General features: G+C 41.3%; 1 protein-coding gene across 1 annotated transcript in view; it reads right to left on the bottom strand.

Moving 5' to 3' along the window:
- PPM1H (protein phosphatase, Mg2+/Mn2+ dependent 1H) overlaps positions 1 to 14,562 on the bottom strand; it is a 125,114-nt gene that overhangs the window by 104,034 nt on the left and 6,518 nt on the right. The window lies entirely within an intron of this gene.

The raw sequence follows: 14,562 nt of genomic DNA, 5'->3' as shown, positions 1-14,562 counted from the left end.
GCGCACGCTGTGTCTCACCTAAAAAATCCACTGCGCAGGCTCGAAGGGTTAATGACCTTTCCCAAATCTTCGCTCGCAAAGACTGGCCATTACATTTACAATAAGTTCTGAAGCCAGAAAAGTTAATAATCTAGTCAGACCTCTGATCTACCACAGATCCTTATACATGATTGAAATATCTCAGAATCAACATGAGTCATTTGTGTTTCTAGAAACATTTGGTGTCTCTGGAGTAACATGAAAGTTAGAAGCACAAGATAGGAGTTTCACCTGATAGAGCACTGAATTACCCACCACCCCATGGAAGATTTGTGCTTTCATTTTAATTGACAGTTTTACCTTCCAGGCCTCAGTTCTTTTTCTGTTTTTCTTCACTAGACAAAAGAGTTCCTTCATAACACTTTCCCCCTCTAAATATTTTCATAAATCTAATCAGTTCATTTCTCAACCTTTTTTTTTGTCCACCAGATAAGTTACATCAAAGTCTCCCGCTGTAAGTCAATTTCTTAGTCTTTGGAATAACTTCCAACAGCTCCCTTCTTAACCCTGTAGCTCTTCCAACATATTTTAAAGGTTACTGACACCAGAACGTTGCCCAGTGCCCATGCAATGCGATGTGCAGAGGTAAAACCTTAGCCACCCTACAGTTCTGGGGCATGTTACAGATACAACAAAGAGGTATGGCGAGGTTGCCTGTAAAGCATAGTGTGTCTTTTCAGAGACATCTCAGCTTAAAAGCAAGGCTCAAGCTATGAAAACCCCAAAGCCTTCAGCTCTGCCCACTTATGCCAAGCAGAGATTCATCTCCAAAACCTTCTGCATTGTCTTCTCTTCTGCTTTTTCCTCATTCAGAGCACACCAGCTTGTTAACCTCGTACTTTGGGAGAGCTGAAAGATCTCCACTGGAAGTGACTTGTTCTGTCCTACATCCACTCCCACTGGGTATGTCCCTTCTCATCCCAAGAAGTGTGATAGCTACCTCAAATTTTGTCAGGGTGATAGTGTGTGCTTCGTGACTTCAAAATACAGCATTAAGTTGTAAGCACTGTGTCTGTGCTCTGCAGCATGGAAATTTCAAAATGAGAGAGAAACCTCGTAAATCAAGTCTGTTATTTTAATAGATTTCCCTTGCAAGCTGCAGTCTCTGCAGGTTTATAAACCAATTTGGCACCATGCTACACACCAGTAATTACCAGAGCAGGAAATGCTCAATAATACGGAAATAATTCACTGCCATTACAGATACATGGTTTCATGTGAAGATACTCTTTTCTTAATATAGCAAACAGAAAAAAAGAAACCTTCACCCTAAACAAAAGAAGTGCACGAAACTCTCCCCACAGTGCTCCCCACAGCTGGCAAACGTCACTAGATAGTCAGGGAACCTTCAAAGCACCTTTTGGGAGCAGCTACCAGACTTGTCCAGGCTTTCAGTACTACAATAATGGGCAATTCTGCAAAACAGATACCTTGCCTACAGGGACCAAAGAGATACAAGGGCCAAATTCAGCCCTGTAACAAAGCACAGCAATGCTCTTGCCCTCACAACACCATAGGGTTTTATTTTTAGTTTTTAAACAAAGCATCTGATACCTTGTAACCTTTATATGAAATGATCACTCAACCACACAATTATCACAACCACTTAAGGAAATTTTATAGTTTATACAGCATTTTTAAATTTGATCTAAGAAGTGACAGTTTGACAAAATCTCCTAAGAAACAGGACTTCTCGAGCACTGAATTTTTATCAAGGTTTTCCCATCTGTAAGAACAGCGCAGAAGTGAAAATACATAATAAGGAGTTTTATCAGGTCCAAACCACAGAGGCCACAGAAGATGATACACTGTTTGTAGCAGGAAAATCGTAATGTATCTCTATTTAGCATATGCATGTGTGCCTATTTGCTCTAGATGCATGTATAATCAGCCTCAGTATAAATTAGAAATCATATGAAGGATTAAACATCAATTGCCTGTCCTCCTACACTTCCCATCCCTCTGCCGGGTCCTGAAAAAAACAGAAGGCACAGTAGCAATGGATTGAAACAGACTCTGAAATTGGAATAAGAGAGGAAAACAACCATTTTCTTTTTGTTACAGAACCTATAAAAACCACATTAGTGTTTCAATGTCAACAAATATCACCATATTCTGAAATTGGGAAATTCTGATGGTTTTAACGGGATCTAAAAGATCTAAAAGATGCAGCAATAATATTAAAACTTGAAGATGCAACAATTATATTTGACAATGGAAGTTACTGTTAGGCAAATAATTATTTTAATATTACTCAAGCATCCCACATATTATAACTATTTCTCAGTGGCTCGGGGAGTTTCACAGAATCTCTTAAGTGTAATCTTTTGCTAGCTTCACCATCTGGGAGTTCACAGACAGCACTTAATCTTACTGGCTTTTTTCCAAGAGACTTACGGTATGTCTGTGGCATGTCTTTCTTTTAACAGAGAGGGATATTTTATTTTTGATTGTGGCTTAAAATAGCTCACTATCAAAATATTAGGCAGATCAGGTCTCCAGAGAGCAATACCATCCTTTATGAGAGTAGCTGACAGAGCTGAAACTTTGCTCAACGCTTTCACCCAGTATGCAGAAACTTCTTCAGCAATGAACAAATGTAGAAAACTTCTAACCACATGCAGATTAATCAACAGTTTGTAAAAAAACAAACTGCTGGTAGAACATAGGGCATGTCATCAAACGAGGAAAGCACTAGTTGATGAGACGATGCAAGAATTACAAGCCAGGCTGTAAAGCCATCATACCTATCAAGGGATATCCCTACCATTATGCATATGGACATCTCTACCATTATCCATTGTGCATATCCAGGACAGTTACAGCAGGTTCGATTTTGCAGGTTCATCTTAGAAAAGTTTTTCCTTTGTTTTGTTTTGGTCTGGACTTTGGAGAGTTTTGTTTGAAAAAAACTCAAAAAGATCAAGGCTAGAAAGATGGTGGGAAGACAGGAAAGATTTTTCCTGTTGCAGAGTGTTTCAACTCTTCACCAGATGTCTGGAGGAAAGTGTCTGGGTGTAGAGTCACCCACACAATTCCTAAGATGGCACTACTGCTCTGGACAGAGTCTACTGTATTTGAAGCATATTTAAGTTTCAAAATTCCTACAGCTTTGTCCTCCAACGCATTTATTATAAACATGTGTTGTCCTTGCCCATGGCAGGGGTTTTGGAACTAGATGATCTCTAAGGTCCCTTCCAACACAAACCATTCTGTGATTCTATTCTGGCACAGCTTGATTTCAGATTTTTTTTTTTTTATATCGCCAGTTAGTTCCTCATGAAGACTTTGGCAAGGCTGATGGTTATTCTGAAGGTTCTAGAAGTGAGGGCAGAAAAGGAATGTGGGTTGAGGGTAAGTGCAACACTTGAGTTGCATATAACATTTGGCTAGGGTTTCATATACCTATTAGTTTTGGGGATAGGGGGTTCTTGGTCTTTGGGCTGGACCTCAGCAGTTGGACAAGGTCTGAGAAATCAAAGTGTGATAAAAACTTTCTCGTCCCTCAGCATTCTACAGGTAAAATGGAAAACACAGCCGCACTGGACATTACAGACTTCAAGCTAGCTGAGGAAAATAATATTGGCTCTTTTTGGCCAGAACTCTTTGGTTTCATGCTGATTTGCCACACAACTAATTAAAAGGATTAATGATCAACATAATTCACAAAATATATCTTTGACACCGCAAGATTAGTGCAGCTGAAAAGTAGAGCAATGTGGCTTTTTTATCTCAAACAGTACTTGAGTCAAGTGGCAGCAATCTTTGATAAAGATATAATTAGATATTTTCCATTTCATTCAACTGTTGCAAACAAACAGCAGGGGACTTTGAGTGAGCAATTTGATGGGAAGGGTCAAAGAAAAGCAATAGGCAAAAGAAAACAAAACACTCAAGAACATAACTGCCTCCCAGTATGGAAGCCTGCTGGGCACACTGAATAAGGAAAGGCTTTGTTTCAGAGAAAGGTCATGGGTTTTTTTTCTTTTAAAACCTGTCTAAAATGGTTTTCCTCAAAACATAATCTAATAGGCCATTACCAAGAGATACAGATGAAATCTATACTCTCAGCTATGGTACATGTTCTTCAGCTGCTAACATAAGGTAAGGCAGCTGCTGATACATGAACCCTTATGTGTAACAAGGCAACACTAGTAATGGTCCTACACTTCAATAAATTGTCAGATTCTTATCTGCAGATTTCTAGACTAAATTCCTATTCAGAGCTGGTCAAGTGGTAATATTTTTTTAACGATCTTATCAGACTGCCATTCAGTGACTGCATTTCACTCTTCTGTGATAGGAACTGCACCTGTGAAACATGGAGGATGAAAAGGATAGAAGTCAGCTTTGCAGTCCCACTGCTCCCTTCACCTCCTTCTTCTGAAGGAGATCTGAAAATATCCTACACAGCACATGGAGAGACTGTGACAAGTCAATGCTTCCCACAGCAAATCCTTCTTCCCATCAGCTGCTGATCTCAGGCACATCTAGTCCACTACTCCACGTCCATGCTACCGCTGGCTTCCTTGTCCACAGAAAGTAACATCACTGTTGCAAAATGAAAGCTTTTGTAGCTCTGCATCTCCCATTGCTGCAGGGCAGCAGAGCCCCAGGTGAAGGAACAGACACAAGCAATAGGGAGGACCTTTTCTATAACCCATCCAAAGGCAATCAAGTCCCATTAGAAGGATATGCACAGCGTACACAACTACCTGGAAGTATATTATTTCTTACAGCTCAAGTATTTGTTTGGAATTCATGTTGTTTCCTAAAACAATAAGTTGGAACTCTTTCCCCTTCACTTTTGAGTCTGCTATCACACTTCCCCCCATATCCCCATAGATTTACTTTTTAAACAGCTAAACTCACACAGTTTACCAGGCTTACTTTGCTGACTAATACTGGATATGAATGCAATTTTCACTGTTTCAGACATAGGAGAGTAGTACCTTATGAAGATGTTCTAGCAGCAGCGTTCCCAAACAAGCTTATTTTGTGCCTCATATATGAAAAACCCCATCTCTTTCTACACATTCCAAACATCCTTTTAATTTTGGTGAAGATAAGCTCTCCTGCAAAATGCTACAGTAGCTCCATATATGACTTACACCCCTCACTGTGCTGTGTGACAACTACTTGTGAGCACCAAGTGCTTTCATACTGCAAATGCCTTTCTCAGTGTAGAGAACAAATCCCATCTGTTCCAATTCCTTGAAAGTATGGCTGTTTCACTGTACACATTTTAGTTTCTTCAGGTCTTGGTAAAGCCCTCACATGGGGAACCATTTCCAAACTCCATTCTTATTTTCAAAGTCAACACCACCTTGCCATTCCTCCAGACTGAGCTATTTGTTAAATGATTCTTTACGACTAATCCATTTGCTAGTCAGAGATCTTTTGGGCCTTATAACGTTCCCTTGATTTTTGTGAAGTCTTTTCCAAACAGTACTCTTGCAACACTGAGGAAAGCAGTATAGAGCCCCACAGGTCTATGATGCTTCTGAAGAGCTGGAACTCTCAACATGAGATATGGAAAGAGACAAAAAAAATTGATAGGTATATGGATATATTTCTTCTGCCTTTTTGATTCAGAAACATGAGTTAAAATATTACACAGGAAGTGAAAGGCAAGAAATAAGACGTTACTTGACGCCAATGGCCAGTAGTAAATTACTTTTCTTCTTGATGAGGTAGCCTTCCTCAGTTCTTAGCTGGGGAAAAGCTCCTATTTTGGAATACCATAAAATAACCACAACAACCTTTGAACAAAAAAGTTTGCTTTATGCAGTGTTTAAATATAGACTCCTAAAACGAAAATACTTCTCACTCTTAAAGAAGGTGTTGTTTTAAAAGCAATTTCTCCCCATGATGAAAAGCTACATACCACTTTTTGGTACTGTTTGTGCTGACACTTTCAATTTCTTTTCCAGTCTCCATGGAACAGCCTTCTCCCACACTTTGGCATTTCTTCTGTATACTGGTTTTGGCTGGGATAAAGTTAAATTTCTTCACAGTATCTTGTATGGGGGTATATTTTGGATTTCTATTGAAAATAGGATTGACAATACACAATGTTTTCAGTATTGCAGAGGAGGGCAGACAAAATATCAGCAACTTTTCTGCTTTTTCACCCCACTCCACCAGCAAATGGGCTGGGGGTGCACAGGGAATTCAGAGGGGACACAGCCAGGACATCTGACCCTAACAGATCCAAGGGACATTCCATACTATATGGCATCACACTGAGCAATACAGGTTGGGAGAAAGAAGAAGAAAGAAGTGGGGAGATGTTTGGAGTGATGGTGCTTGTCCTCCTAAGTAGCTGCCATGCAGGATGGAACCTTGCTTTCCTGGGGATGGCAGAACACCTGCCTGCCCATGGGAAGTGGTGAATGAATTCTTTGCTTTGCTTGTGCACAGCTTTTGCTTTACCTATTAAATTGTCTTTATCTCAAACCATGAGTTTTCTCACTTTTACCTTTCTGATTCTCTCCCCCATCCCACTGTGGGGGAGTGAGTGAATATCTGTTGGTGCTTAATTTCTAGACAGGGTTAAACCACAATACTCTGAATTATCCTTCCAAACAAAACAATAAACAACTTTGGAAAAATTTTCTCAGCAGTTCAGTTTGTTTCCTGCTAATTGTACCGCTGCACAAGCAAGTTCAGGTATTCCAGGTGAAAGTGTGAGAAATACCAGGTTAATTCAGGAATGAACCCAACCACGGCAGAGCAATCCCCTTAACGCTGAGTAGATACCTCTGTCATGCAGCAAACATGAAAGGTTCTCTTTTCTCTTCAAGAAGAAAAGGAGGGAGAGATTCTGGGTTTTCATGATACCTGTCTCTAACTTTAAATACCTTTAGATCCAGGGTCTCCGCACTTCATGAAACAGAAGACCCTGATATACAGCTGTAAAAGATTTCTTTGGTATGTCCTCATGCAATGAATTCTGCCCATATACTCTAAGTTACACAGGGAAGAATTACCTTTATCACTGTTTACAATCTCTCATTTTCTGTCATAGGGGCCTCTAGTCCTGGTAAACTTTTCCCCCAGTACAAAAATATTTAGCCTGCTTTCAGTATGCTCTCTCCTGGTTTTGTATGCTTTATTTTTTTTCCTCCTCTTTCAACTTCTGTTTCCTACTTGGTTTTTTCCATAGTCATCATTCCTCTTTAGCTCTGCCAATAATTAAGGGTGAGCACAGCCTTAACAGTGCTTTAAATGTACACAATTCATTTTCCACTATCACATCCCATTTTGATTGTACACTAACATTTTCTTTGGCTTTTTACTTAGTAAAGCAACTGTTTTGGCACGATTTTCAAAGGGATTTTAGAGGGGAAATTGTAATTTCAAAATGCGTACCTGTGTAACACTACTTCAAATTATCCTTGCCAAACACCACTACATTTCTCCAAGATTAAATCCATCTAGTTACTCATCTAGTGTTTCCAAGTTCTCCAGGGAGTCTGATACAATTTCAAAAGGAAAAGAACAGAAATTCCCCTTTTGGTTATTTGATAGTGGGAGGAGCTTTGAGGGTTTTTTGTTGCTGTTGTGTTAAAGGCACCTAGTTATTTATTTGATAGTCTAAAGAGGTTTTCCAGCCTTAGAGAAAGTTGTGAAGGAGGACAGCAGTTACACCACATACCAAACCATCAGGATTCTGAGCAAGTGCAAGAGAGGCAATGTGCCTTACACCCTAATCAAACAAAGTGATAGTTTTTATTTGTAAACAAGGCAGTCCCACACCACCTCTCAAAACACCAGCTTGACTAAGCTTATAAATTTATAGAATTAGTATTGCAACATTTCATTGCTACTGCATCGTCTTTCCCAAGCATTTGAACTACTGTGACAGGACCAATACCTGAGGCCAACTTGACACAGAAGACAAAAGTGAACAATACTTCTTTTCAGTGAATTTTCTCCCTCAGGAACTGAACAAAGCAGCTTGTCCAGGCACCCTTCCAACATTGCCCGTGTGCTCCCTCCCTTTCCCGGGACTCTGGGGGCAGCTGCCACCCAGACCTCCTTACGCCAAGCCCCAATGTCACTGCCACCACAAGAAAGGGCACAAGAGGAGGGGGAACCTGACAGGACCTCAAGGAAAAGCCTCAATTTACACAATTTTTCAAAGTTGCAGTATCTCAAATTTGCTGCTTGAAAGAAAAAGCAACAAGCTCAGTCCTCTGACGTCATCTCTCTCCAGAGCTCTTCACTACAAAGGATTCAGGCGGCATTTGACTCCAAGATCAGCCACATTTATTTTCAGTTTCTCCAGCAAACAGTCAAGACATGAACAAGGTATTTTTCTGCTTTCTCCCTTCTTTCCCCTAGAAATAGAAAACAGGCTGAGCTGGTGAGAGCAATGGTTCTTTCTCCCCAGTGGCCACAGGGGAAGATGGAACCTGTGAGCACAACTCATCTGCTCAGGTTGCATTTTTTGCCTTTCACACAAGAGGACTCAGCCCTTTGTCCCCACAGCAGTGTGCTGTCTGTGCTCACACATAGGGCAGGCTGCAGCATGCTCTGTGCTTGTCACTGAGGGTCCTGCCTCTGCCCCTCTGCAGCACCCAACAGCATTTCCAACAGGACATGCCAGCGCTCCCACAGAAGTCTGTACTCTTGTTCCCTTAGCACTAAAAGGAAAAACATATGCCTGAATGGGGAAAACGTCCCCAGATCATTCACTTCAGGTAGAAGGCACAGCTTTTATTACAGACAGCTCTGTCCCTGGTCTGTGTTAAATCAACCACACCACCAGTCCCAGCAGCAGCAGCTGTCACATATCAGCAAATAACACAACCCCAAATGTAAACCTCTGGGCCTGCAAAGCCCTGAAGAGCAATCCACAGTGCGTATAAGTTGTTGCATGCCTGTGTTTATACAAACACCTAGGTATCTGAAAGGATTATGCTCATTTTGTGTTTCCATTTACATGCTCTTGGTTTCAGATTTCTAAATTAGGCTGTGCGACAAAAACTAGAAACTCACTGCTGCCTAAGAGAGTTTCTTCTCTTGATTCCAGTGCTTTTTCAAAGACAGATGAGCCTAGTACCAAAATATTTCCCTGTTCCCTCCACAAAAACACCTCACAGAACTAGCTTGTGATTTAGCATTCAGACACTTTTCTGAAACCAAGCAAGAATGGAATTACAGCTAATCACATTAGCCTATAACTTTTTTTCCCCTCTAAAAGCAGGATTAAAGGCAGATATGGGGAACTTCCCACATTCCCACACACCAGCTGCATTCTTCCAGACTCAGCTTGCTGAACAGCTAATAGAATTACCATCCACAGACCTAGGATTTTCAGGGATTACTCTGGAGAGGTTGCCAAAGGAACTAACCAGACCGTAATTCCCAGCTTCACACTTCCAGGCAGGGACAGAGACCTTAAAATGACATTGAGAAGTATGCCAGAGAGAGCCCTAGCCTGAAGAAGATGCCATCTAGGTTTTGCAAGGGCTGTGGATACACTGATCTTAATTAAAGTTTGTTGAGAAGAATAAAGCAATTAACTGAAAGCACAGGACTGGAAATGTGATTAATGAGAGGGGTGACAAGGTAAGGGAGAGGGAATCACCCTCCAAGTCTGATGCTGATATATTGTTCTTTAAAGACATCAGTGTACATTTTAATGTCTTAGCAATTCCTGCACTATGGTTGAGAGCAGATACGACTAAGTTCACACCTTCAAATGGCACATGAAAATAGCTGAAAAACTATTATTTTTTGTTCAAAGAGTGAGAGGAAGAAGAGGAGAAAAAATTCTATTTACATTCTGCAAAACGTAAGTCACTCATATCAAACCAACCATACATAAAACTTTGATCAATGTCATGACATAAGCAGCAATAATCACTGAGGTTAGCTTTATGATCAGTATTTTCCATTTTGAAATGCCTAATCAAATAACAAAATCTGAAGGTATGCTCCACCCCCCATGGCATCATACATATGATGCAGGTTTCACTTTATGGCTTTTAAAGTTTTTAAATTATAAACATTGCAAGTTTGAACTTAGATCAAATCCTTGGAAAAAAAGAGAAAACTTTTAATTTATTTTCCGGTCAAGATACCTACAAATAAGTTCAGCAATGAGAAACAAAACCTAGTTCAGATAAATCTAAATCCAACTCCAAAATTTAACACTCATTAATGAAACAAAGATCCTTAATATAAATTCAGCAGAAAAAGCACTTTCTTCAAAACGCTGTTTTAAGAACCACTTAAAACCAGCAATTTACAGAACCTAGTTTTATTGCACAGGCTTCTTGCAAAGCATCGCATAATAATAATAATGGCCAGTCTTCGCGAGCGAAGATTTGGGAAAGGTCATTAACCCTTCGAGCCTGCGCAGTGGATTTTTTATGGTGAGACACAGCGTGCGCTGAACTGAGCCCACCCTTTAATCCTGAGGTTCATCTGCCGGGGCTGAGCAAGCTTGGACATTGGCAGTGAGGTCCCCAGGACGTAGGTTTGTTTAGAGTGACCTTCTCTTAGATGGATTGCCTTACAGGGCTGATGAGCTCCATCTGCCCGGGGGGCTGGGAATCGAACCTGGGTCGCAGCGGTCAGAGTCCTGCACCCTAACCACTAGACCAAAATTATTATTATTATATCGCATACTGTTGAACAAATAAAAAAACCAAGACCCTCACTCAGCCTACCAAGACACGTGCACAGCCATGGAGCCAGTGGAATGAACAGTGGGGGGGATGCAAGTGGGACAGAGGAAGAGGCACTAAGCTTCCCCCATAGCCACTGAAACCAATGGAGGTGAGACCCTTTGCACTCCTGGGTACGAACACTGCTGTTCAGCTGCTTCATGAGCCTGGTCAGCAAGGCAGGGACATGAATTTTACACAGCAGTTCTCGCCTTGAAAACTGATTATTCAGTGCAACCCTGAACCCACTGAAGTGGACCCTACTCTCAGTTACAACACTTGGGCCTGAAGCAATTTAAGGAGTGCTCTTCCCAACCAGAAAGGAAGGTTTGCTTCCCACTATTAAGTTTCACAGCTTCTTGCTCTCTCCTCCTTATGGACAAGCAACACAGATTACGAATCAAAAAGGAAAAGTCCACAACCAATGATAAAACAGCAACTTCCCTCAAGAGAGAAGGGGAAAAGAATAATAACTAATAATATTAATTAATAATTATTATTATAACAATAATTAATAATTGACACTTAATAACAATAACAACTATTATTATTGTTGTTGCTGTGATTGTTATTAAAATTATCAGTGCCACTTTGGCAACTTATTTTTCCAGCATTAACTCTCCTCTCCTTCACACTGCTTCAAAACTCACCAGAACCCACCTGAAATCAAAGTAGCAATGGCTATGATATTTTCTTAGCCTTCAAAGAGTTGTGTCTTTAAAACATCACAACTGAACAAAAGGACAAAACTCTTGCTCAGGTAGCTCATAATAGAAAGGTTTTTGTTTTACCCCAGGGAAAAGTTATCAAGTTTTTCATGGCTGGGTAACGGCTGAAACTGCTGTTTTGGGAAGAACTGAGGGATGAGAACTTTACATCAGTCTGCCCACATGGTGACCTGCCACATCTGGAAATACAGGGATCTCTGATGAACTGCAAGGTAACTTCTGTTTTCTCTTTGCAAGACTTCTGCACAAAATGGACCACTGTTCAAGTTGTAAGAGCTGGACACGTCCTCAGTCCCACTTCCAGCATAAGACTCTACCAAGGACTGGATTGTTAGTTCTGACTGCAAGGTATTTTATGGCATTACAAACATGCACTACACATCATCTGTTTCTGAGAAGGTCTCTTAACACATACCTAAAGATAGAGAAATCATACTTGGCCTGAGTGAATCAATGTTGGCAGGAAAAAAAAAAAAGAAAAAAGAAAAAAAAAAGCTCTGCTGCAGCACTTGGCTGGAGCTGGATCTCTTTTGTCTCTCTGCAGGGAGTTCAGAAAGCAGAAATTATCATAACAGGACATAAAGGAACAAATCAGGGAAATCCAGGGGGGCGTGGCAGAGAGGAGAACTCACCTCTTGTCTGTACCTTTACACAATGGGGTAGATGCACAGGACAGTACAAAAGGCACTCAGCTATGCGACCAGCAGATTAAATAAAAGAAGAAATTAACTGCAAAGACTTTGGAAACAGAGCTATGCCTATGAAAGGATAATCTCACAGACCTCTAGTGCCAGTCCAAGGACACTTTCCCGTAGGATTTCTGAAGTAGTGGTATGCTGGACATCAGATGCAATCAAAACTCAATCTGTTTCTTCCTTATTGTAGCAGAATACCACCATGGAAAGCATGAAGGCAATGGCACATGGTCTCCTACTCTTTTCTCCCACCTTCTCTCCTTGAAATTAGGCAAAGCTGACTGCAGTGTCGTTATCACTGCCTGCAAAAGAGCCTGAACAGCATCAAAAACAGTCAGTCAAGACTGACTACACCTTATGGTAGCATTTCAAAAAGAAGAAACACAAAGAGGAAAAAAAGAGATTGGAAATGGTTATTTACCTTTATGCCATAATCACCACCAGGACCTTGGACCTGCTTTCACAAGAAGACCCTTTCACAGGGTCTGACATTGATCATAGAATTAAAAACAACCTGACATTATGACAAGTGAAAGTGATGGACAGACAGATTTCCCCACACCAGAGGAGAGAGAGGCTGATAAGATGTCCTCTTTTTTCTTGGGTGACCAGACCCATTTGAGTCCTGCTCATCTTGAAAATGAAGACCATTTAGGAGAAGGTGCATTTAGGCCAAAAAGAGGTTCTCTGAGGACACACCACTGCCCATATCCCTGTACCTCAAGCAGCTCTGGGCTTCCTCAGCAGATTCTCTTCCCCTTAGTCCTGTGCTAAATACAGATCCCAAACAATAAGCAAAGATCTAGATTTGCCACCCTGCTTCATGACAGAAATTTGCCTGCCCGCCACATCACACTAATAACTCTTCTTAATCAAGTTTCTTCTTTAAACCAGCACGAGTGCTGAGTCATATACAGGGTCCATATTTTGGCATTCCCCAACTATGTGCTGCCCACATCCCCTCCTGCATTATCCACTGCACTTGCTAACAATGACTGCCTAATCTTGGTGTTATTTTTATCCTTCCCCATCTCAGACTTCAGCAATTAAACCATGCTACAGTCTAGAACCACAGACATCCCTTTGGCTGGCTTTACCCTAGACCAGCTTCCCCCTGAAGGAATACTGGGTGCAGTATTTATTTGGAGAATGTTAAACTCTGCAGACAAACACTTGCCTTGAATACAGTATCGGGAGGAGGAAACACACCTGCCTCCAGCCATTTTATGAGCTTCATCTATTGAACAGCTCATGCAGTATCAACCACTTAGCACCCTGCCACTTATAACCACAAGTACAGCTGGCAGCATCTACTAGACAGTAAGTGTGATGCTGGATGGGGAAGATAGGAGTGAAACCAGCCAAATGGCTTCAGTGGACCTACTGGCCACCTCCTACCTGCTTGAACTTCTGTAAATACCATGCAATAAAACTTCCACCCCATGTCTGTTGGATATGGGGGGCGAAGAGGCTCAACACAAGCTGGAATTTCTCTCATCAACTCTGCTAACTGTTTTGCACCCTGAGCACTTGAAACTGTGACCTGTTCTATCTGATCTATGATCAGGAAACCACTCTGGATAATATTGTGTATTGTAGCTGGCCATCCCAAACATATACCCCATCAGGTAAATGTGACTGGCCAAATGGGAATCAAATCTTATGAGTCATCTTTCTCTTTGTGTTCAACAATAAGGAAGAAAAAAAAAATCATTAGACAGAGACAAAAAAGGGTACAGTTAATATACTAGGGTGCTGCTGCCCAGTAGGACCTCTTGCATTTTAGAGCAGCAAGTTCAACTAGAAAAGAAATCCAAAAGGACATGGATAAAGATCCAGGTTAAAAGTGACCCAGGAGCCTCTATCTTCCTGGTAAATGCTGCTGCAGCACAGATATAACACCTACTCCAGCCCCATGCAAAGTTGCTGTGTCTGCTCTGCCCAAATCATCTCCCTGCATTCATTAACAGCACTCTCTCACTCCAAGTCTTACTTGGGATTCAGCTTACATAGCTGACTTAACCCAATCCTTAAACCCACAAACCATATTTCTTTCTCTAGTGGCACACAGATCCCATCACAGGAATGACCTGTACTTTGCAGTACTGCTTCCTTTCAAGGTCAAACTGAGCATGTTTTATTTGATCACATTCACAGCCTCAAAGCAGTTCACCCTAAGGGGCACAGCCCTGTCAGATTACTTTATGCACTGATGATAACTGCGCCAAGCCATTCCCACTTAAAACTTTCCCAAGTGATGCAGTTGCAACCAAGAGAAATGAACAAAGCCGGAGTGTTTGCAGGTAACATCTGCTAACTGCCACCTGTGCCAAGGCAGAAGGGGCCAAAGAAAGGTTACCCAGGAGGACACAGTCACCCTCTGGTCTCAGAAGCTGCGACCATGCTCAAGCAAGCCTT

The sequence above is a fragment of the Lepidothrix coronata genome, unplaced genomic scaffold (genome assembly GCF_001604755.1).
Source record: "Lepidothrix coronata isolate B3197 unplaced genomic scaffold, Lepidothrix_coronata-1.0 Scaffold95, whole genome shotgun sequence".
NCBI classification, from domain to species: Eukaryota; Metazoa; Chordata; class Aves; order Passeriformes; family Pipridae; genus Lepidothrix; species Lepidothrix coronata.
Note: the sequence above shows the minus strand (reverse complement) of the source record. Positions and strands in the feature narration are given on the sequence as shown.